A 23,308-nucleotide genomic window follows, 5' to 3' on the forward strand; every position below is an offset into this window, starting at 1 on the left:
GGTAAGGCAGAGCTGTAAGATGGCAACTGATTTGTCTGCCAGGCATTTGTGACCAAGGAAAGTACTCTTTGCTCTGCCAGGGTGCCCATGCAGAGAACTGTGGCTCCAGTTACTTGGTTAAATACTCCCCTGCATAGCTGGCTCATATAGCTTGTGCAGCAAGGAGTGATAAAGCACTGGGAGCTGTGATGAGTCTGCTCAAGGTCACGACCATAAAATTTGCTAAGCAAACTGTTAAACTTAACAGCATGTGTGAAGAGGGGTCTTAAGCTGGGCTTCAGGAGGTGAACCAACAGGCCAATGGGGCAGGGAAGATACCAAGCTGTTAAATAGTCTGCTAGAAATACACCTGCAGGGCAAGTCCTCTTGGAAAAATAAGCTTGGGCTCCAAAGAAAATGGCTGTGGGGTGGTGCCTGTGGCAGGGGCTGAGGCTGGGCCTGGCATACCTGCAGGGTTGGACCTGAGGGGAGGTGGAGGCCTCATGCCAAGGCTGCCTCTGGATTTCTTTGGGAGGGTTGACACAATTACTTGGTGAAATGAATGAGCTTAATCCTGCATAGCAGAGGGCCTGCAGGTGTGGACAGGCTGTTCTCTTGTCTGTGACCTCCATGGAAGGTGAGCTGCCAAATGCAGCTCCATGGCAGATCAACGGTGTGAGGCTGTGCTCGTCTCGGACCACCCCAGCAGAAATACTCTGCGATGTAGTTTTAAAGGTCAGAGACATACAGAGATAGAAGATCTCCCCAAGGTACAAGCTCTCAGCTTGTGTGCTAAGAAATAAATGGCACTGAAAGGCTCTGTGTCCAGTGCTCCTCTTTCTTGGAGAAGTGATTCAGGGAGCAGTCTCAAGGCAGAAACAACACAGTTAAAGCTCAGCTACAAATCAACCAAACCGACACCTGAAAAGTCACTTCAGGACAAAAGAAGAACAAGGCAAAGAGCAGAAAGCAGGAAGGGTAGAAAGCAACAGGTAGGTAAAAGGTGGGAATTCAAGAAAAATGCTTGAGAAAGGTTTATTGTAAGGCTCTGTCCCTGTGTGGGACTTCAGCTTAACTTGCTGACTGAAACCTTGCAGCTTCAGTGCAAATGAATTTCTGTCTTCATCTGTTCCTCCTGTAATTAAACAATTTGAAAGAATCCTCCCCAAATCCCCAACCCTGCCTGTTGTACTGCACCTCGCCCCAGTCTGCTTTCCTCCTGGACTGGTAGCTTGTCAGAAGGGTTTAGGAGTTGGCTGGCTTTGCCCTGAGCTCAATCTGATTCATATTTAATCAGATACTGGACAAGATACTGGGTCTGAGCCCAAACCACTAGTGCTCAATCAAAGGTTATGGTTCAGAGATCTCTGCTTAACTAGAGCTTGCATATAGGTGGATATATTTTTCACCAGTCTCTGCACTAATTATCTTTTGTTAGTTGTCTTTGCTCTCAGTGCCCTGTACCTAAGTTGTACTCCAGGAATGCAAATATGGTTTAGCTTGGCTTGAGTTCCCCTATCCCTCTGAAATGTTGTGGGTTTTGCTTTCCTTTGCATTCAGAGCATTGCTTTGCTCCTCTAATGCTGTGATTGATGCCATACTGCTGTGTCCATCTCGGCCAGGAATGGCACAAGTAGGCTAAAACTTCTCTGTAAGTTCTGGCTGTGGAGATGGAGAGCTTTCTGCAACAGAGGGAAGCTCTGGGTCTGCTCAGCCTCTGCACTGCTGCAAGTGCCTGGACTATTTTTATTGGGGACAGTTATTTAAGTCAATGTCCCTGTGGGCTTCTACAAGCTAATAGTCTGAAATGAAGAGCTCTGAATGTGTCCTATTTTTGGATCCTTGTGTAGCACAGGAAAGGGATGAGACTTTTATTCCCTGGGGAAAACCTATTAAGTAATTTCAGATGTAATTCATTTTCAACCATGATAAATATTCTATGGGATTCATGCTGTAATCACAGAGCTGAAAAGATCCTTGGGATCTAGTCCAACATTGCATTTTATCTTTGTGTACCATCTCCACATCATCTTGAAACTCTTGCTTCAGGAGCTATTTTAAGAGAGACTGTAGCTGCCAGGGCTGCGCAGCTATGTGCCCAGCCGCTGCCCTCCTGGCATCACCAGCTCATGTCACGCTGTGCTTAGTTTAACTGGAAAAGTCTAACTGGAGCTTGTGGTAAGCTGATGCTGTCCAGTCTGGAGTTTTGGTTGTGTCATGTGTTATGACGGCTTTCTTTCCCTTCTCTTCGAAGTGCTGCCAGAGTAATTTTTCTTTTCTAATCCTTCATCTGGTGAATGTTAAACTAGTATTTTTTTTTTCTAGTGTGCATGACCTCCCAGGCTAGTTTGATTCCTTGGATCTCGGTGAATGTTGCATCAGGGCATGGAATAGCAACTGTGTTCACAGTAACCAAAATAAAAGTGTCACAGGCTGTTAATCAAGAGAAGTCAGCTGGGGTCAGAGGAGCATTCCCAGCCACTTTGCATAAATGAGATATGAGTTTGAAATCTTGCTGCTCAACAAGATTAAATGTGCCTGTGGCCTTTTCCACCGTAGGAATTCTGACATCCCTGCGTGAAAATGCCAGATGTTTTTTCTCTCGCTGTAACCTTGTGAAGCGTGGCAGCCAATGTTATCAGCCAGAAAGCACTAGATTTGCTTTATCCAGGCCCCAAATTCCCATAGCAGGCTGAACTTATCCCATGTAGTTTCAAGCATGTGAAACGCCTGCTTCATGTCTATCTAGTCAAGGAAGTGAGATTGGCCAAAGGACAGCCAGAGAGATGGCATAGGGAAAACACCGTGGGCAATGAAACTTCCTAAGTCTGTCTTCGGGAGTCACAGTGGAAGAACACTGCTTTGGGTGAAAGAGTGCTGATTTTTGTCAGAGGTATGTAGGTCTTGCCCAGAAGTGCTGTGTTTTCTTCTGGCAGGGAATTTCACAGCATGGCATTTAAACCATTGAACTGGGCCACGTTAGAGGTGCATTGGATGTGTCTGCAGCTCTATCCAGTGCTACTGAAGCATTGCAGATCAGCACATGGTTCTGACCAAGGCCCATTTAAATCTTCCTTTCCCTCCTGCTCCTATTTGTCCTCCACTTTCTCAGTGTTTCCCTTGGCACTTTGACTGATTAAGCTATATCTTGTTTGACCAAGTTGTTCCTTGTCTGCTTTCTTTAACTCCCTTCTCTTAGCCAAGTCATAAATCTGGATTTATAGCTCTTATTGTTTCCAGGGAAGCAGACTGCAAAACTGCAGACAAAAGGTTATGACTTCCCTAAGGGATGTGTTTGAGAGGAAGAATTGGCCTATCAAGTGGAATAGATGCAAAGTAGTAGTTGAAAATAATGGATGAATGATTTGGAAGGAAATCATCCCTGTTTTAAGTAGTCTTCAAAGGAAAGCCCTTTAACCTACACATTTTCCCTTTCAAGATCTCTGGCTGTTCTGGGATCTGATTCACGTCAGCTGTTTCACCATTTGCATAGCATTATTTTTTGAGAGACTTCTCCTCTGCCCCTGGGTCATTTATGAACCTGAGCTACAAGAAAGTGATTCCCCAGGGATTGTACCGATGTGGGAGTGAAGTGGCCACGGAAGTGGGTCAGACTGCTGTGATCTCAAAGCTCTCGGTGTAAAGGTTTGCTAAAAGCAAAGACACAGCATGAATTTCTCACGTGCTGTCTAACTTTTGGCTTGGTTGGGATTGGGGCTGCTAATCAGCTCCTGTTTGTGGTGTTGGTGAGGAGTGAACATAGGGGGTTAGTGGGGTAGCACTGTTATTTCCAGCTGCTGTAACCTGCTCAGTGGTTATTACCCCTGTCTCACTCTGGGTTTTTCTTTCAGATGAAGGGAGTTCTGAAAGGGAAATACAGGAATCCATTTGCATTCATAGGATATCTGCATGCTTTTTAACAAATAGCGAAGAAATCTTCCAATGTAGCTTATTGCAAGGTAATTGTGCAATGCATCTGGCTTTTCACCTGTGTGAATGCGTTGTTTGATAGCAAGGGTTCTGTGGACATAGAGTATATCCTGGCTGGTCATTATGATGGAGCATGGGAGAGCATCATCTCTCCACTATGAATGTCCTTTGCCAGTGAGTCTCAGTGCTGCAGCTCCCACCTGGGCACGCACCGGCTGCTTTCCTCCTCCTCTCTGATTGAGCATCCTTCTAGGGCAGCTGCTGTCATCATTTCAGTGTAATTGAGCAGTGCCTGAACACAATGGTGCCTCACGACTCCATTGTTATACAAATGCCGATAATAAAGGCTTTTATGCACGTTATTGGACTCGGTATCATCTGTTTGGGACAGATAAACTGTAGATCAGTGAGGCTGTCTTAGCTGAGACCATATATTGGTGAGCATGCAGTAAATCTATGATTAGCAGTGGCTGGTTCTGCTGTGGAGCTCTGTGCAGAGGCCGTTGTATCTTCCTTGCAGGAATAGAATAGTTGGAGGAGGAGAGTGGTTAAATCTGTTTGGTGAACCCTTCAAAATCCTTGGATTTGATGCTACTTACTAAGAGGATCTCTGCTTATTGCAACCATAAAAATGTTTTTGTGCTGTCAGCAGCAGAGTGGCAGTCCTGGCAGCAGTGCTAGACTGCTTAGCATTCAGGATTGCAGGGAACAATCATTGCAAACAGCCTCTGAACTAGGGTCCCAAAGGAGCAGAGAGGAGTCCCAGACCCCTCTTCTCTGGGTTTAGCCTTGAATGTTCTCCTCTGCACATGGTGGATGCGGGCTAAAGAAATCTGTCTTGCAGCTTGATGGAGATGGACTTATGTATAGATCAAATTTCATACAATTTCACACAATTTCATAGATTCATAGAATGGCTTGAGTTGGAAGGGACCTTAGAGATATTCTAGTTCCAACCTCTTTGCCATGGGCAGGGATGCCTCTCACTAGATCATGTTGCTGAGGGCAACCTGGCCTTGAACACCTTCAGGGATGGGGCATCCACAGCTTCTCTGGGCAATCTGGTCCAGTGAAGCATCTCCTTGAACTCCATTGGTACTGGGTTATGTCTTTGTCACTTTTTCTTCAAATAAATGGGAATCACAGCCCGGAGACAGCAAGCTGGTCTCTGCTATCACTGCAGAGATATTTCATTGCCCCTCTGCAGGAGCTGGCAGTCTGCTACCTGGAAAACTTCAAAAAGCAAAGCCCTGCAAACCCTGTTTCTATAAAACCCTAGAGCTTCCGAAGTGCCGGAGACAGGAAATTGTTGTGCTTCAGTGACGAAGCTGAAGGAGTCTCTGGGTATATGCAAAAAGCAATCAATGCAAATTTGGAAATCTAAGTTGGCAAACTCTTATGGAGTTGCAAATCAAACCCATTACTGGAAGGCTGTTTATTAGCTATTGTGTTTTGGTAATTGTTATCGTCATGCATTAAAGCCTTCGGTTAATTCCACCTTTTTCCCCCTGACAAATTAAGACTACTTTGCTCCTTAAGGTCTGGTCTAGTGGCAAGCAACAGCAGTACAGAATATAGATGGAAAATGTTTTGATGTTAGGTGCAGCACTTGCATAGCTCAGAAGCTCCAGGGAGAAAGCAGTTTAACTCTTCATGCCTTGCAATGGGAATGAGCACCAAGCCTGGCTCTCAGCAACTGTGTGCTGAGACCAGCTGCTCATTTCACCTCACTTTTGAGAAGGAAAAGCTTTTCTGGTACGAACTAGCAGTTTCCAATCTGTGTGGGCTGTGGGCTGTCTCATTCTAGAGAGGAGGCTGCAAATCGGCTCGGTGCTTGCTGCATGTGGTGATCTGTGACAAGCTCCGAGGGTAGCTCTCAGGTTAAGTGTTTAGGAAGTCATTGCTCTGTGTTTATAAATCATTGCGCTCTCTGTTGATGTAAGGTTTCTGGTAATGTATAACCAGTGCAATACTGTGGCTGAGGCTGGTACTAATTCAGAGTGCAAATTTGCCCCATATCCAGTAGTTTAGTGACCTTACTCCATATTTGCACATCCATGGAAACCATCACTTTTGCCTGTAAATTGACTTGCTTTTCTTCAATGTCGTGAGTCATTCACAAGCAGTTTAAAATCTGTCAATACCTGTATGAAGTATTTCACAAAGTAACTTCTGGTTTGTAAACTGAGGCAAGCAGTGCAGCAGCTCATAAGCAATGCTGGAATTTGGATCCCTGTTGGTTGGTACAGGTTGGCAAAGCAGAGCTGCAGCCTGCTCTTTGTGCAGTTTGGAGTGCAACCAGTTCAAACTTCTCACAGCAAAAAGTTTTCTAGAGTAGATTCCAAATGACTGTCAAAAGATCCTTAGCTGATGTGAATGAAAACAGAAAGCCCATCTCTCTCCCCACCAAAAATTCTTCTTCAATAGGGATTTTTTTTTTTTTCCTAGTGAAGAATTAAAACCTGTTTTGCTGCTTAGAGCAGTCACATCTCCAAAAATTGCATGTGTTTTTTTTTTTTTTTGGCAAGTGCTGTCTGAATCTGATAATCCTGGCAATCTGTTGCATTGAGATTCTCTGTTTCAGAAGATGGCATTTTCAGAATTGCTGTTGAGATCCCAGCTGAAGGAAGTAGCAGCCTCATCATTTTGCTGCCCAATAAAACATCAAGGAAAGGAGGAAAACAGCTGGTGGACTGAGCTGAAATCTACTTACAGCCAGGCTCCTGAGCCCATCCTCCCTGAAGCGTCCCTCCCTAAGAAGTGTTTTGAAATAGGAGTAATTTTGAAGGGGTTTAGATGGGAATTAGAAGCATGATCTTTGGATCTAACTAGTAAACTGGTTACTTTGGTGACTTTGCCCTAATTGGTTACTTAATGGTGACTTTGCCCTAATTGAAATCAACACCTGTGTTAAGACTGGCTGTGCCAGCTGCAGAGAGTTTTAACTGGAGCTGTAGGACCAGAACATCAGCTGAGTTTGCATGCTCAGCAGCCTTTGCTACAAAAAGCTTTCACTGTCTTCTCTGTAGCATGAAGATCATTCAAGTCCAGGGCAGGAGAATGGGACAGTGTCTCAATGCAGAAAGCTGGTGTGTGTTTATTTCTGGCTGGTGAGCCATTTATCTGTGTAGCTCTTCTCTTCACAGCCATGTGCTAACAACAGTGTCTGCTCTGCTGAGAGCTGGGGTGAGATTCATCCAATCTAATCCAGCCATGTAAAGCTACGTTCTTATGGGAATGGACAGCTGGGGCCCCCGTGGAACCAGCAAGGATGGGTTGAGCTGGATGCTCATTTTGAGGTGGCAGAAATGATGCTACCAATGATACCTTAAAGATGAGTTCACTGTAATGGAGCTGCTGGATGTATTAGTTGCCAAGACCACTAGGCATCAGCACTAAGACCTGTTCTGCCATGCCCAGTGAATACTGCTCTAGTGACCAAGTGATGTGCATGTGCTTGCTGTTTTCACTCTTGATTTCATTGCAGACCATGCAGAGGGTTGAGGCCCTGGGTTCGTATTTGGGATGAGTGCTGGACCCAGTGCAGGTGAACGGCAGTGTCAGGCTTTCCTCCAAAGGCTCTCCCCTGCTCTCACTGGTATTGCAGACTCAAGTGCTCACTGGCTTGCGGTTCACTCTCCTGGTCACTGTCCAGTGCTGTCTGCAACCCAGTAATGAAAATAAACTGCCTAAGATCCCCCATTGAATTGCATAAGCATTTGTGGTGACGGAGAGCTTTTGTGGGGTAGTGTAGGTCTGTGATGGGCAAGATTTCAACCTCCACTTACAATAGTCAAAACCTGATATTAGCTGGAGAAGAAACTATTGCTAATGCAATTCTCCAGGCAAATTCTGTGCTTACGAACCTCCTGCCTGCTGTATCCCACTAATCTGACTATGGATGCTCAAACTCAGCATCAGTAGAAATCCCGACTCTGTTCACTGTGTATGCCTGTGGCTGCTGTGTGGCTGTTTATCTCCCCGTGTCTGTTACTGAGGCTTAAGAACTTGGTTTGTTTAGTCCCAGAGTCTGCCCTTGACCGTGATGATGTCAAGGATTTTTCTGCGGCTTGTAAAATTGCCCATTCATATAAATGCAGCCGAATGGTTCCCATGGCGACAGGGCGCTCAGCTTGCTCCATGCTGGGGAAAAATGGATTTGCATTTATGAATAAATATGATGCCCTGTTGGAGAGTCTGGGCTGGGAGAGGGGGAAACCACTGCCATAGCATATGGTGGAGGGGCCAGTGTCTGGGTGAGGAGGGGCTCCTGGAGGTTGGAAAAGATTTGGACTTCGCATGCTCTCACTGCGAGTCTCACCAAGGTGTCTCAGGTCTTACCATCACCACAGCGTTAATGGGTTATCTGTTGGAAGAGGCTGGTCTCCTGTGTGGAGGACTCAGGAGCCTGAGCTGAAGCTGTTCGGTTACCTAGCCGTGCACTAGGGCAGTGTGAGGTCTGCAGCTGGAATAAGGACAGGCTGTCCTAGTGTGTGTGTGGGGGGGAGGTGGTGAGGAGCCCATGCTGTGAGTGGGAATTATTTTGGTATTTTTTTGCTTAAGCTTTGCATTGGAGAGAATTAAAGTAGCTATGCATCCTGTTGGGGCTTCTTTGCCCATTAGAGGATAACCTCTGTTGGAGGTCATAGAGGCACTGAAATTCAGGTGTCTGCATCTATGCAGCAGCTCATGGTGATGGAACTCTTCAGGTGCCCTTGCCACAAAGGCTGTGAGCAGAATTTTGTCAAATTGCTTTTGCCTGGTAACCTGAATGAATCACAAAGCAGCCACTAAAGATGAGATCATCCTTGTTTTAATTTTTACTCTTTGTCAAACTGAGCGTTAGTGTGTCCCAGTGCTGGCAGACCTAGCCTAGGTAAGGCTGGCAGCTGGGAGCTGTGTTGGTGAGGAGCTCAGCAGTGGGAAGCTTAATTTACAGCTTAGCTGTGGTCTTCAGTCCCCCTAGCATTAGCTGAATCAGAGAGTTGTGAATATAAATTCCAAGGCAGTTATAAACATACAGGACTAAACCTATTCCTCTATCTCTGGGGTGTTCAAGGAGACGCATCAGGGATGGGTTTTCCCTTTCTAGTTTATTTATGCTTTTGTAGAGAATGGACCTGAAATTGCTTGGGAGTTGTCAAATTGACAGGAATTCCTGTACTTTTTCACTGTCATTTTTTGTGCTTTCATCTCCCCAGCAGATAACGCCCTCCTGAAGTTCTCAGTTGTTCCAGAACCCCCTGTCCTGTGTGTCAGAGCTATAACCCCATCCTTATGGGGCTATAGCTGCTGTGGGAAAATGTCTTGAGTATTGGTCACTGGCTACAGGGCCATATTTCATGGTAACTTGTTAAGGCATCTTCTTCCTCATATTAACGGCTCTCACCTTCCTTCTCCAACTCGCTCCTGTTTTCTTCATTTTAACCTTGTTCATTTTCTCTCTCAACTCAGTACTGTTTTGCCCCATGGCTCTGTCTCTGCCTCAGTGACTGCCCTGTTGCTGCGTCTTGGTCTGCCTGAGCCTGTGTCCAGCCTGTGGTGCTCGATAGCCTCTGAGACAAATTCATTATCCCTAGTTCTCGTTCTCTCCCTGGACATATGCAGAGGGAGAGTTTTCTGGCTTTACCAATTCCAGGGCGTGCTAAGCTTGGAGAAGAGGAGTGAAAACAGAGCTGAGGAATGCAGCACGCACTGGTACACTTACTTAGTGTCTGTGCTAAAATGAGGGAGATATTTGAATGCCGTTGCTGCTTGCTGCTTTTCATTAAATCTCTGATTTTTTTCAAGGGAGATGCTTGCTTAGGCAGGAAAGGTGTGCAGAGGAGTGCGCTGTGGTAGGTTCAAGCAGCAGAGGTCAGCAGAGGGATCCTCTGCCTGCTGCTTCCCTCCTTTGGGTTCTGGAGAAATTCCAGGTGTGACAGACATGAAAATGCAGTGTTGGGAGGGCTTCCATCACCTGCTGGTGTGTCCAGGCTGCTGGAAGCAATCTGTTGATGCTTTGTCTGCCCTAACCCCCACCCCTGTGGTGCTCTGTGTGTTTGTGCTGGTTGACTTCAGCTGGCGGCTCAGGCTGGGATTGATTTACCAGGAGGAGGGAAAGGCTTTTGTGGAGCCAGAGTGGCCCTATCCTTGGCCCTGTCAGAGCTGGTGCAGTGCCCGCATGCCACAGATGCTGTGCAAGTATGGAGAGCGAGGATCATTTCGGGAAAATGGGGTTTTATTTTCCATCTCTTCTCAACACAGGAATTACAGTAACATGAGTCCTTCCGAGTGACAGCATAGCCCTCTGATGCGCTCATGGGCTGGGTACCAAGTTCCTGCTCTGGCACTGTGAAATGGCCGCAAATAGAGGGCGAGGGCACGAGCTGTTCCTTCGTTTCTTCCTCTGCATCATGAATTTCGCGGAGGTCAGCACGGCGGTACCAGCCCCACTCCCGTGCTCTCGGCCTCCGTCATCGTCACCGGCTGCGTATGGTGCTGAGGCTCCCCGGAGCATCCTGGTGGTGCTGACTCACCGGCGGTGTTTGGAGCTGGATCCTGCTCTTTGCCTTTGACTCATCTTTCAGCTGAGAGCACAGCCATACTCCTTTCCAGTTGTTCATACTCCTTTCCACTTATTAGTGGTTACAGAAGGACAGGCCCTGTTGGACACTGAGCACTGGTGGGGCAATGTTATCACAGCTGGTGATGTGTGGCTGTGCCGTGGTCTCACACTCACAATGGCGAAGGGTTTGCTTTGGTGTACGAGTGGTGCCTTGAGGACCAGCTGAATGTCACCGCTCTGTGATGTTCATGCTCCAGGTCTGCTTAGGTCTCCACTGCGTTCCTCGGTGCCATGTGGCTGTGCCCTGACCCTAACACCACCTCGCTTGCAGGCCTTCCATGCCCTAAGATCTGTTTGGCACCAGTTTTCATTGGTCTTTTTTTTTTTTTTTTTTTTTTTGTCATCCCCTTCCCTTTTACCCTTCCCATGAGCAGAGGTCTGGGCAGCAGTTACCTATAAGCTAGCACCATGAAGCCAGCTCCCTGCTGAACATACAGCTTTACATTCACCTTCTTTGCCTTTGAGACATAACTCTGAATTTTTACATCGCTCGTATCCTTTTCAGGATGGCTATTTTGTAGAGAGTTTGGTAAAATGGCTCCACAAATCATGACCGCTATTAACTGAATGCTGTTTTCCTTTAGCGGCAGCACGTCTGTTTCAGGAATGGCATGCAAAACCTTATAATTTCCCTTGAAAAGCTGTCATAAAACAGTCTGTCTCACCCTGACATCCTGAAGACCACAGACCGCTTAACATTTGATGCGTTTTGGCACCCTGACTAGTTTGTGGCCACTTCTTGGTGTGTTATTTAAGATGCGTTTTGGCAACCTGACTAATGTGTGGCTGTTTTTCTGTGTTATTTGAACTTTCATGAAAATGTGTGATCTATTACCAGCAAGGCCCAGTGGCAGACCAATGGCACAATTTATTATCTTCTAAAACTAGAAAACAGCCTCTCTCTGTAAGGGTTTTATGTATCACTCACTATCTGTAACTCTTCCATCTGACAAATAGTTAAATAAAACTTTTTATTTTGTTTTAAATCTTCTGGGTTTCAGGCCATGGAGGATAGTTTAATGGTTAAAGCTGGATAGCTGTAAGACCTACAGGTCTGTTACTCAAAAGAGGTATCTTTTAAGTTTTAGGGTATATTTCAGGATTCTCTGTAATAGAGGCACATACATTTGTCAGCAGAGAACTACTTAGCTACCTCAATTACTTTTTTTAAGATAATAAGTATATCAGAAGGCACTTAAGATCCTGTAGGGTTAACTAAACATCCTGTTACTACACACAGAAAATGACAGTCTGCATCTACGCAGAGGCTTTGAGTCATTTTATCAATGGTTGTTGCGGCAATCTGCTCTTAGTAGCATTAAAAAAAAAAAAAAGCCACAGTGAAATTTCTTATCTGTTTTTCAAAACTGCAGGCCAGATTTCCAAAGGAAAATGCCTTTGTGCTTGCTGAACAGGGCAAGGGCAGGCGAGATGCAGCCCTGTGAGGGATGCTGCGTGGCAGGCCAGGGTGTGGGGAATGGTAGTTTTGTTCCGATTTGGCCTATTTTGCCCTGCTGTGCTGGTGAAGTGCTTTCCTGACTGTAGGAATGTTTCTGTTGAGCAATACAGAGCTGCCACTGGGATGAATAATTCATAGAGTAATCAGTCATGGCAGAAACTTTCAACACTCAATCAGGTATCTTTGCTTTTTTCCCCTCTTAATTCAGGATATTGCTGACCTAATTTATCTAGGGGATGATCTTAGCTGATCTGGATAGACAGGGATTAATTTAACATTAGAAACTGTGGGGAATGATGTGATAATGAAATATTAAACCTTTTACCTCGATGCTGCCTCTCTCCCCAGGCAGGGCGGTACCGTGTTCGGTGTCCCCACCAGCCCTATGGCCCTGGGTCGCACACGTGGCTTTGTACATTGTGTTGGACTGGGTTTTGGGGCTTTGGATCCTATTTCAGCTTTGCCACTGCCCTGTTGAGTGAATTTGGAAAAGTTGCTTTGCTTTCCTGTGCTGATGTCATTGACTGTTGTAGGTTGCTTTGGCTGGTGGAAAACACAATGGCAAAGGACTGCTCCATGAGGGAGCGAAGTTGTGCTCCAGGGATGGAGATGTCTTCAGTGCTGGGAACATAATGGGACTCTCGTTTTAGAAAATAAGGATGGTGGAGTTGTTATTCTTTGTTCCACTGTTGGTGGTTTTGGGTCTTAAGGTTTCCCTTTGCAGGTCGGAACATGGCAAAGCACAGCCTGCTTCCTGAGCAGGAGCAAAGCTTAGAGGAGTACCCATGAGGAAGGGGAATGCTGTCCCACAGCAGCCCAGGAGCCCCACTTTCTGATTATTTTCTGCATTTTCTTCAGTGTTTCCTTCACTGTGCACTGTATGACTGACAACTTTGATATCAGTCATGTTTAATTCAACCCCTAAATTGGCTCTGAATAAAACCACCTTCCGTAAGATGCTAAGGAAGAAAACACGTGTGACTTCTGATGCTCCAAACAGGCTCCTGAGGCCATGGAGGCATCCACAAGCACCAGCAGTGAGGACAGCAAGGTGTGAGCATGGCACAGGCCCCTTGGCTTTCTGCAGCGACATCAAACTTTGCCCTTGTTTGTGGCTGGCTCTTGGCCTGGCTACTGTGTGCTGTTTACTTTAAATATTTTTTATTTTGAAGAAATTATACGAAGCGGGACTGCTGAAAATGCTTAATTTGTAATTTCATCCTAATACAACAGGGCTGGGATAAAATCTCATAGCTGCTAGCGAGATGCTAGCTAAGTATGCTGGTTATATTTTGATCTCAGATGTTAGTGCTTTTACTGGCTGAATATATTGGTTTGCTCTGAGGGCTTCTCCACATGACTTTCAGCCAATATTGATACTGTCTCCAACCACCACTGCTATATGCTCTTACTCTTTACTTTATCTGAAGGAACTGTGTGTTTTCGTGCCTACTGCAGGTCTGTCCTGGCATATCCTCTCACCTCCTGTAACGGCTCGGGACTCTGCACTGTTTGTAGGAACAGCTTCCCTGCCACATCCACCCAAAGCAAAGGGATTTGTGCATGTCCTGCAGGTCATACAGTCCTCCTCAAAGCCCGCAGTGGGTAGCACTGAGTTAATTGACTGACAGTGTTTTTGCAGGCTGGCACAAGGGTTTTTTCCAGCCCTAGCAGCCACCGTGTGCTTTCCATCCATGTGTTCTCTGAGAAACGCTTGGCAGTTTCTCCTTAACTCTTCATGTGTCCTAAAGTGCAAGAAAAGGCCCACAAGGGAGCAAGTTAAGATTTTCTGTAGAGAGGTAAAAGCATGAAGCACTTGAGGTTTTCACTATAAATTTGGAAACAAATACAATCTTTTTTTTTTTTCCCAGTTACTTTTGTATGTCCTGGCATTGTGGGCTGGAAGGGGTTTTGCATGCTGCTTACCCTTTGAGTAGTGCTTGGAAATTGAGTTTTTTTTTCTTTTTTTTTTTTTTTCTTTTAGTGTGGTATCTCAGGGTAAGGAGAACAGAGTTCACTTTTCCTGCCTGTATTGTCTTTTAAATTACTTCTGCCCTGCTTTGGCTGAGATGGCTTCATAAGCATTCCTGGGCTCGTATGAGAATAACAGTCAATTTTTTGCATTATACAGCAGGGGGAAAAAAAAAAAGAGGTTAATTATAAATGCCTTCTGGGAAGCTTATGTGGTGCATTAATTACACTCCATGGAGAGCGCACAGGATTTCTGGTGCATTGTAAGCACTGCTAACAAGGTGCTCTGTCTGGGTATGCCTGTAAGAGCAAACACAGCGGTCCCAAAGCTCATGCTAGGACCTCATATATTACCATCTCCTGGATCAGGCTGGAACTGGGGAAAAAGCTGGGGTGGTGTGTAATGAAGGGTTTGCCTTGGTTGGGTGCATGAGGGCTTGGCGATGAGTGTTCTGACTGCCTCGGGGGAATTGTGAAAGGGAAGAGGAGCCCATGGTGGGCTGACAAGCCTGGTTAGCTCCCCGGCCAGCTTTGTTAGCTTGCCTTGGGCAGATGGCTGAGGGAGAGCATCTCTTGAGCTGGGGGATTTGACCTGGAGAGCAGAGATAGGAGACGACAGGGTTGTGAAATGCAGGGACGGGATGTTCATCCCCACAGAGCTTGGGGATGGGACTGAGCTGTGCACGTTACCAGGACTTCTTCCTGGAACTACAGTCACACGTGAAGTTATTTTTACAATGGGTACAGTGTACAAAGGGTCACAGGACATTATATCCACCCTTGCCAAACCAGCCTTGGTCTAATTATAGCAGTCATTGCACTCCTTCTGAAATCATCACCACCACAGAGGAATTCCTCACCCCAGCCTAACCTCAGCAGACCTTTACTTGCAAAATTAAGTGGAAAGCGAAACTTAAGTGCCAGGTGAAGCCTCTTGTCTCACCACACTACCTACTGTACCCTTATTGAGTTACCAAGCCCCAAGAGAGTGCTGCCATGTCTGGCTGCCCTGGCAGGGCTATTTGCATGAAAGGCTCAGACAGAAGGTCTCCAGTGGGGCAGGTTGGGCTGCCCTGGGTCAGCAAGGTCCTGCCTGCAGAGGGAGACTGTCCGTCTGTCTGGAGCAGTCCCCCAACGAGGGGAGACAAGGGACAGTCCCAGCCTGTCCTGGCTGGGGCCCTGCCCACATGGGCAGTGCTGAGGAGTTATGGCCCCAAGTCCTGCTCTCCTCTATGGGGTGGGCTGTGGCACAGGGGCATGGTGAGCAATGAGCTGGTGGGATAACCTCCTGAGCCACCTGTTGGTCTAGTGAGTTTGTTTGAGAGTCCTTTTCCAGATAAATCTGAGAATTACTGGGAGAGAAAATTTGACTCATGCCACCTCATCTTCACGTCACAGGAGGAGGATAAATAAGTGTGAGAAGATTCCTTGAGCTTTCATTTAAAGTGATTTTGACTGTTTCATTGAGCTAACACCCCACACTGATGCACTTCTACGCTATGTATTTGAGTCATGTCATGGTAGTTAATCAAAACTACCTCTATTACTACTGCTGTTCCCCTGATCAGGCTGATAAAATCTAAGAGAAGCCATATGGCTGCTTAGTTTGCAACGCAGAATGCTACTGAGCTCAGCTTTTACGACCTGTGCTTTATTTTAATGCTTCTTGCTGCTCAGTGCAACTTAGCTGGCAGTTGTACAGGTACACTGCACATCGTAAGAATTTAATGTCGATAAGCTTACGGAAAAACGGACTGGCTGGCTTCCTGATGGGGAGGGATGAAGAGTCTGCTCAACCATGAGCTGAGCAGGTTCTGTAGTCTGTCCACCCTGCATGCTTCTCCTTGAGAAGCTTGTGCCTGTCCTGGGTGACAGAGCCAGACTGACTCTGGTACCTCTGCAAATTGCTGCGGGTGGCCTAGGTCCTACTTAGGTTTAAGTCACATTGTAGATCAGCAGTCCTCACTGTCCTAAAACTTTCTAAAACTAATTGCAAACTTTCTCTCTTGGTTTCTACTGATGCTGTTACAGGCAATTCTGTTCCTACACCCTAGTCCCATGCCCTTTTACATTGCAGTTCCCAACTGAGGGTTGTCCAAATGTAAGTGGAGTCAGGGGCAGAGAAACTTTGTGCTCAAGAACACTGCTAAATTTTGTAATTCCTCCTCCTTATTTAGAAGGTTTGGGGATAGGTTCAGAGCTACAGCCACTTTAATGATCTTTTTGCAGAAGCTGAGAGCTTCTGAAGCTCAGGTCTGTCCACAACTTAATATATGACTTCAACACTCATGCAAATATTGTAGACCAGGTTACGGAGCTGGTTTTGGTATTCTGGGACTTTGTTTTAATGTGGGCTGATAAAGGTTAATTCTAGAAGCATCCTGGGATTGGTAGCTGCTATGTTTTGGAGCAACCATAGCCTAGACAAGATGCTGCAAAGTCTAAATGAGGGTGTCCCTGTGTGTGCCGGGCAGTTCTTGTAGGTGTTCCTCAACTTTGTGGAGGATGCCTACTGTGTTAGTGGCATCCTTCATCACCAAACTTTGGCTACCAACTATACCTGTCACTGTTGATTTTATTTTTATTTTTTTTTGAGCTTTAGGCAACAGAGCCTTGTGAATTGAACAATCTCCTGTATGATCTGTCCTAGAAACTTCATGCATTTTCTGTTTCTTTTTATCTTTGTTATAGATCTATGTATGGATCAGGGCAATTATTTATAAAGGGATCAAGCTGCTATTGCGGTTTTCTTCAAAAAGCTGTGAGCATCATCCTGTGATCTTCTGGTCAGCCATAAACTTTCCAGCTGAAATCCCCATTTTGTTATATCATTGAGGTCCCTTTTAGTGGGTTACAAACTCCAGCTCAGCTGGAGGCAATTATTATCTGATATGTATCCTGAGTAGAACATAATTATACTTGTCACTAAGTGGCACTGTGTAAATTACTCTTTAATTGCTACACATCAAATCAGCAGCTACCCGGTCATTTTTCTGTGAAGATGGAGTTGCAGTACTAGCTTTGTCACTCTGGCGTCTGCCTTCACCCAATCTCTAGTATGTTCTTTTTAGGGCCTAAGAAGTAATTTTATGTGATGAAACCTTTTAAATGTATCAGGCATTTGTCCATTAAAGCCTTTGTTGGCCTTAAATGTGTTGGTAGAAAGTTTAATGTTAAAAACATAGGGAGCATGGTAGAAGATATGTCCTTCAAGGACTGCTGTCAAGATAATTATTGCATATCATTTGGGGCCAAAACCTCTTTTCTGGCTGGTATGCTCATAAAAGAGGGGCCGTTGGCAGAGGCTGAGGAGTATAGCCATTTGTCATGATTTAGTTGGGCTATGCTAAATTTTTGGCCTTACTACGGTGTAGATAACTGCATTTGAACACTATTGAAGTGGATGCAGTTTTAGCCCTCTTAACCCTTGCTGGGTTCAGAGTGACCAGAGGGGAGGAAAATGCTGATCTGTAGGAGCTTTTGGATCTTGGTGTGAAGCTGTTTATCTTACACAACAACATCTGGAGGCCAGGCCTCAAACCAGACTGCTTCGTTTGGCTGCCTTCCCGTTTGGGGCAGATCAACATGCATTCTGCTCGTTCTTGCAGCTCAGGCTGTGGTGGACGAGCCTGTGGTCCGTGCTGCCCTCCTTCAGGCCCTCTCTGTGGCAGCAGCTCTGAGCGTTTGTTACATACAATCAGCTTGCAGGCTTCCTACCTTGATGCTGGTGGATAGAGAAATGAGTTCAAGTTGCTCTGCTATAGAATGTCAGGTTGAAATCCAGACATAGAGTGGAAATCTTAGGGTGGTGTGTTACAGAAGAATTGCAGGACTTCGCCTACTTTGTCTGAGAAGGGGGCTCTGCCTCTCCCTCTTGAAGCACGAAGCAGATGGGCCTGCTCATGTGGATGGCTGCTGGAGCAAGGTCCTTGCTTTGTGCTTCTGTCCCTCTTCCTGCTGCTGACACCAGATACCCTTGGCAAAGAGGCTGCAAGGAAAAGCCAGGGCGAGCAGCCAGCCAGCCCTGCTTTTACATTCCAAGGCTGTAATTTCTAAAGCAGTTTATGCCATCAAGTGTGGACAGACTGTTCAGAATAAAAGAAGGAACATTTCCAGTTAGAGGAAACCTCACTAGTGTGTCTATGCAAAGCCTGTCCAGTCTCCCTCCTCCAGCAGGGGCAGGGAGCAAGCCCTGCAGCTGGAGCAAAGCTGCTTGTCAAGGCAAGGAGCTGCTGCTCTGGCAGAGCATGGGCATTAAATTCAAAGTGTATGCAAATTCAGTGTATGCAGCTATATTTCATAGTCTACATAGAAGAGTAATTGAAAGCCAGTATTTCAAATTCCTTGCTATCTGTGAGCCTCTTGTTGAAGGGTTTTGATTTGGGTCCTTTCTGATGGGACTTTCTCCAAGAACTTGCCACGTTTCTGAGTAACCACCATGTCAGAAGGACCCAAACAGCCTTCTTAGTTTTCTTTTTCATTAGTTTCTTTCTCTTATCCTGCCCTTGTCTTTGTTGCGAGGCTTTCCTGAGATGTGTGTGCTGTGTTGGGGCTGAGGGTGAACAGTGAAGTCAAGTGTTTGCTGTGAACTGAGGCTGTCTTGGGGCTGACTTGGGTAGTACAGGACTCTGAGAAAATAGCCTTGAGTCTCTCTTCTTGTCATGCTTATGAGCTAACCTGTACAACCCTAGGAGCTAGGAACTTAATAGCAAGTATTATATATATAAAGAAAGATGAAATTTTCCAGCAGTGAGGGGATTTCAGGAACCAGAGCATTTTAAATAAAAATAAAATCACTCTGTATCTGACACTTATATCTGCCACTTGGTAGAAAACTCTGGGAGCTGGTGACACAGTGTCTTATAGTCCTGATGGGTCAGTGAGAAGTCTGGTTTTAAAAGTCCTTGATTTACATCTCTGTGGATTCATGATTTCTGCCCTGTGTAAGCACTAAGTAACATAGATGGACTTTGACATTTATTTTCCATATATTTGATTCATTGAAAGCTCAGTTGGGGTGGTATTTATATGATAAAATTAATGTTATGCAACACTGGGGAAATTCATGGCCATGGCTAGGACTCCTGTGATTTATAGCTGCAGACCTTTTCTATAGATGCCCTTACCCCTACGTGGAACCTCAACACACTACATTTAATACGTTCAAACCATAAAAATTATTGCAGACTAACCACACAAATGTGCACCATTAATGAGAAGTCTTGGCAAACTCGTTGCCTTCTATAACAAGTTTCTTTTATCTGCCCTCTAGAAATAAAACCCGCCTGCTGGTTGCCAGCTTCAGCTGCTTTTCCTGCACTCCAGGGTGCTGGGCTGGCGGGAGCCTCTTGTGCTGTGTCCGCCTCTTTCAAGAGTGAGGTTGCTTTTTTCTAACCTGACCAAACTCTGAAGCCAGTCACTTATTTACTGCGTGGGTATAATCATCCAGCCCTCATCCAAGGAAGACATTACATTTTTCTTCTGTTCAATACTCTGTGCTGAGAGCTCCAGGACAGCGATGAACCTCCTGGAACTGTAGGAGATATAAATCTCTATAATTATATAAAGCAGTTTTCTCAAAGTACCCTTTGAGAAGTTCCTCACTGTCAGCAGTGACAAGTATAAATCTGTGCGCTCCCTCAGACCAGTGGCTTTCACAAAATGCCACACTTCTCCTTCACACTGCTTCCAGAGGCTTACTTAACAAGTCAGTGCTTATTAAACGTGGTCTTCTCTAGTCCACAGCTGTCAAAATTCATCCTTGAGCTCTGCTGGGCTTTTGCTGGCTGGTTGCATGAGTTTGATTTTATGCAAGGTCAATTGTTTCCCTAAAAGAATACAGATATTTTCCTTCTGTGCAAGCTTTCTAAATCAGACATGGATGCAAGGAGTATAGTTGTTGTGTGATGTCTGCCAATGAGGCTGGGTGCCATTTTTTGGGTAAATATTTGTCATATTAAATTTTGCGTTTGCTTCTGCTGTTTTCTTTTTGTGTGTGTGAGATCCTCTTTGTGGTCTAATCCCCAAATACTTCAGCTAATGCATTTTCTGGTAAGAATGCCTTCAGGGAAAAGCTAATGTGAGATATCACTTGCAGGAAGCAAACGTGTCAATTTGCAAGTGTGAAAATATTCATCAGAAATCAAGTGTGTTTCACTTGCAAGTGAAGTTTTATCCAGTTTGAGACCAATAGCAATCTCATCTGATACTGGTTTCCAGTTTAACTGAGCACCAAACATCAGAGCTTACATGCTGAATCCTTACCATGAAGCGCCTCGTTAGGCGAGGCATACTTCAAAGAAATACATGCTTGAAGTTAATCCAGTTGTGAAAGTTATAACTGGATTTTTTGTAAGTCATGAAGGAAAAACAAGCTGGATACATGGTGGAAATTTTGCCTCACTCTGAGATGGCTGTGACCACCTTGCACTGGCTGATTGAAGCTATGTTAGGGTCCTTCGGTGCCACAGCTCTTCTGGGCACAGAAAAGCCGTGTCACAGGATGGGAATTGGATTCAGGATCAAGTTAATAACATCGTAGCGGATATTTTCCTGGTCTTATTGTGGCAAATGAGGGCTGTTGCCACTGTGGTTTCTTTGAACTTGTCACTCCTAATGCACCATTCATACATCAGTTGGCCAGAGCATGAAGGTGACTGCTGTCTCCATCGTGGTGCCAGCGAGCTCTTCCCATATCAGTCCTTTCTTCTTCCCCATACTCATTAACTGAGGGGCAAGAAGTGTTCGGGGGCAAACACATTATGCTTATGGTTTAATGAGTTTTTGTACTACTTCTGTTTCATAGTGCAGGTGAATCAATTTGGGGAAGATCATGAGAGGGAACGGTGTGTCTGGTGGCTTTAGTGCTTCTGCAAGAGAAGTACAGCTCCTTTCTGCTTGTCGAGTGAGCCTGACAGCCAGCTAGCTAAACATACGTTGGGGGAACACAGATGATTACACCTTACATTTTGATCGTCTCAAAAGCTGCTTTTTCCTGTGCGTTTGATCTGTTCCAACCGGGAGTATCAAAGGAAAAGCTGTTCTTTATTAAATACTTGATAAAGGAATATAGATGCCCCTGGCTGTATGTACATGCCGTAGCTTGGTGTGTGTGTGCCTGCTGCTTGTATCACAAAGTGATGCAAGATTTTTAAGAAAGCTGTGGTGTCAGATGCACTGGCCCAGGCAGTGTTGTTGCACAATAGCATCTTTCTTCCGCTCATCAGATGCTTCAGGCTGTATCTGTTACTGCCTCAGCTTTTCCCTCATCTGCAGTTGTTAAAGCTAAGCAGTATTTGCTTTCCAAGTATTTTAAATATATGGTGTGAGGCGAAGAGGGAATTACTTCAGGATGACCAGACATCAGGATTTGACTGGGGTAGCCACAGGGCATGGGTCCCTTTCCTCGTGCCAAAGGCTTCTCCAGGATACACACGCTCATGATTTTGGTCTTGGCCACAGGGTTTCCCCCAGTTGTCCTTCAGATCACGATTGCAGCAGTTTTCCTGCTCCCGATGCGTGGCGCCAGAGCAGGAGATGATGCCAGGCGAGTAGGAAGCCTGGCAGGAGATGTGTGCCTGTTGAGCTCCTGTGCCAGGTCCATGCCAAGTGCACGCTTGGTACAGAGCCCCTTGTTCTGCTCCTGTAGGTTTAATTTGCTGCCATTTTCTTAATGATGGGGAAGCTGAGCAGGAAAGGCTTAGGATAGGATCCACTTCTGTACCTAGATCCGCTTTAAAGTCCCTGCACTGCCTAAATGCTTGCACTTAAGCCAGTGGACAGACTTTTGTTGTCCCCTCAAGGCTTTCAGGCAGCAGCAAAGGCAGACCACTGTGAGCAAGAGGAGCACTTTGGCTTTCATTTGTTCCTGTGACAGCTTTCATTACTTTCCTATAGTGTTCCCCACTGCTGCATGCAGCCAAGCAGTGCTGGGCTCTGGAGGAAATCTCATCCCACTGCTTGCTGGATGAGTAGAGAACAGTTGTGCTTGCTGGATGGGCAGAAGGGATGGGAGAAAGTGGCTTTTCCCAGCCCAGAGGCAGAAGGTTCCTTGTTGAATGTGAATGATCAGCTTCCAAGTTATTTGTGGGATTTTAAATTCATGGTAGTTTGTGCTTTTCTTTCTCAAACATGAAGGCACTGGATTTCTTAGGAATATACCTAAGCAGTGTGATCTATTTGCTTTTTCTCTTTTAAAGTTTGATTTTATTTTTAAAGAAATGTGAAATGACAACATGTATAATGTGTGCACACAAAATTACACTATCAGAGCAGTGAAGGAGTAAACAGAGATGTAGATGGGTGGAGAAACATCCTAGATCACCGGAAGAGACATTGCTGGTAGGAAAGCTCAAGCAACTGGGAGCACATCTCTGAACAGCTCCTGCTTTGTCACTCAGTCACATTTCTATAGATTTACCAAATTACATACGACTTGATTCAAAGGCTCCCACTGGCTGAGTCTCAGTCTCCCATATGAGCAGACGGTGCTTTTAGATTACCAATGTGACACTTGTTAAAAAGGTCCCTATACAGAAAGAGGTAATGGCCAAATAACGAGCCATGTTAAATAGCTGATTTTTAAAAAAAAAAAATCATCTCAGCATCTGGATAGAGAAATTTTTTGAATGCCAAGTCTGTCAGCCAAATAATTAGCAGTAAATTATATGATCTTCTCTTACTACTGGGTGGTGCAGAAGCAGGATATGATTCAGATGCCTTTTGCCTGCTGTCAGCACAGGTCGGGTTTCACCTGCTGAGAATAACATGGCTAATAGACCAGGACAGCTGTGGAATAACAGGGGCAGGAGAGCTCTTACTTATCCCTTAGGATGCATCCTCCCAGCATCCCCAGCCCTGTCGGTGGTCCCACTTGATGCTGAAGGCATGTTTGTTCCCTTGGAGGTGAAGGAGCTCATTAAAACCGGCTCTTGTGGTGGAGGAAGGCAGTGCCAGCCTCTGCAGCATGCTGTCCTGCTGGCATCAGAAGGTCTGGCACTGGCTCCTGCTTTTCCTCTGGCTCAGCTGCAGCGATCGCTGCGGGCTGGGGCATGGTGCTGGAGGAAGGAGCCGGATGGAACAGCCACCATCAGGTTTTGGGTGCCCAAGGGGAGCCTGGTGCTGTCTCCTGCAGTGTATCCCCAGGTCTGCTGGGGGGTCTGACATATAGTAGGTGAGGGTACAGCATCTCTTGGTGTTGCTTGCTTGTCCCTTTTGTTTTCTTTATGTTAAGGGCAGGATATGCCCTAGGTTTACTTGTGAGGTCAGACTAGCCCAACTCCTTGCCATCAGCAGGCCATGTTCCTGCATGTGCAGCAATGCAGCAGCCTGAGCATGGCTGAGCCTCCGTAGTAAGACAAGAG

The 23,308-nt window shown here is 45.7% G+C and overlaps 1 protein-coding gene across 9 annotated transcripts in view; it reads left to right on the forward strand.

Moving 5' to 3' along the window:
• Positions 1-477: 477 nt before the first annotated feature.
• Positions 478-23,308, forward strand: part of LOC311216963 (uncharacterized protein) — a 113,044-nt gene continuing 90,213 nt past the window's right edge. For all 9 annotated transcript variants that reach the window (XM_084298663.1, XM_084298664.1, XM_084298651.1 and 6 more), the window contains exon 1: positions 478-971. The gene's annotated coding sequence lies outside the window, so the exon portion shown is untranslated. The remainder of the gene's footprint in view (positions 972-23,308) is intronic.

This window comes from Netta rufina (assembly GCF_964035555.1).
Source record: "Netta rufina genome assembly, chromosome: 19".
NCBI classification, from domain to species: domain Eukaryota; kingdom Metazoa; phylum Chordata; class Aves; order Anseriformes; family Anatidae; genus Netta; species Netta rufina.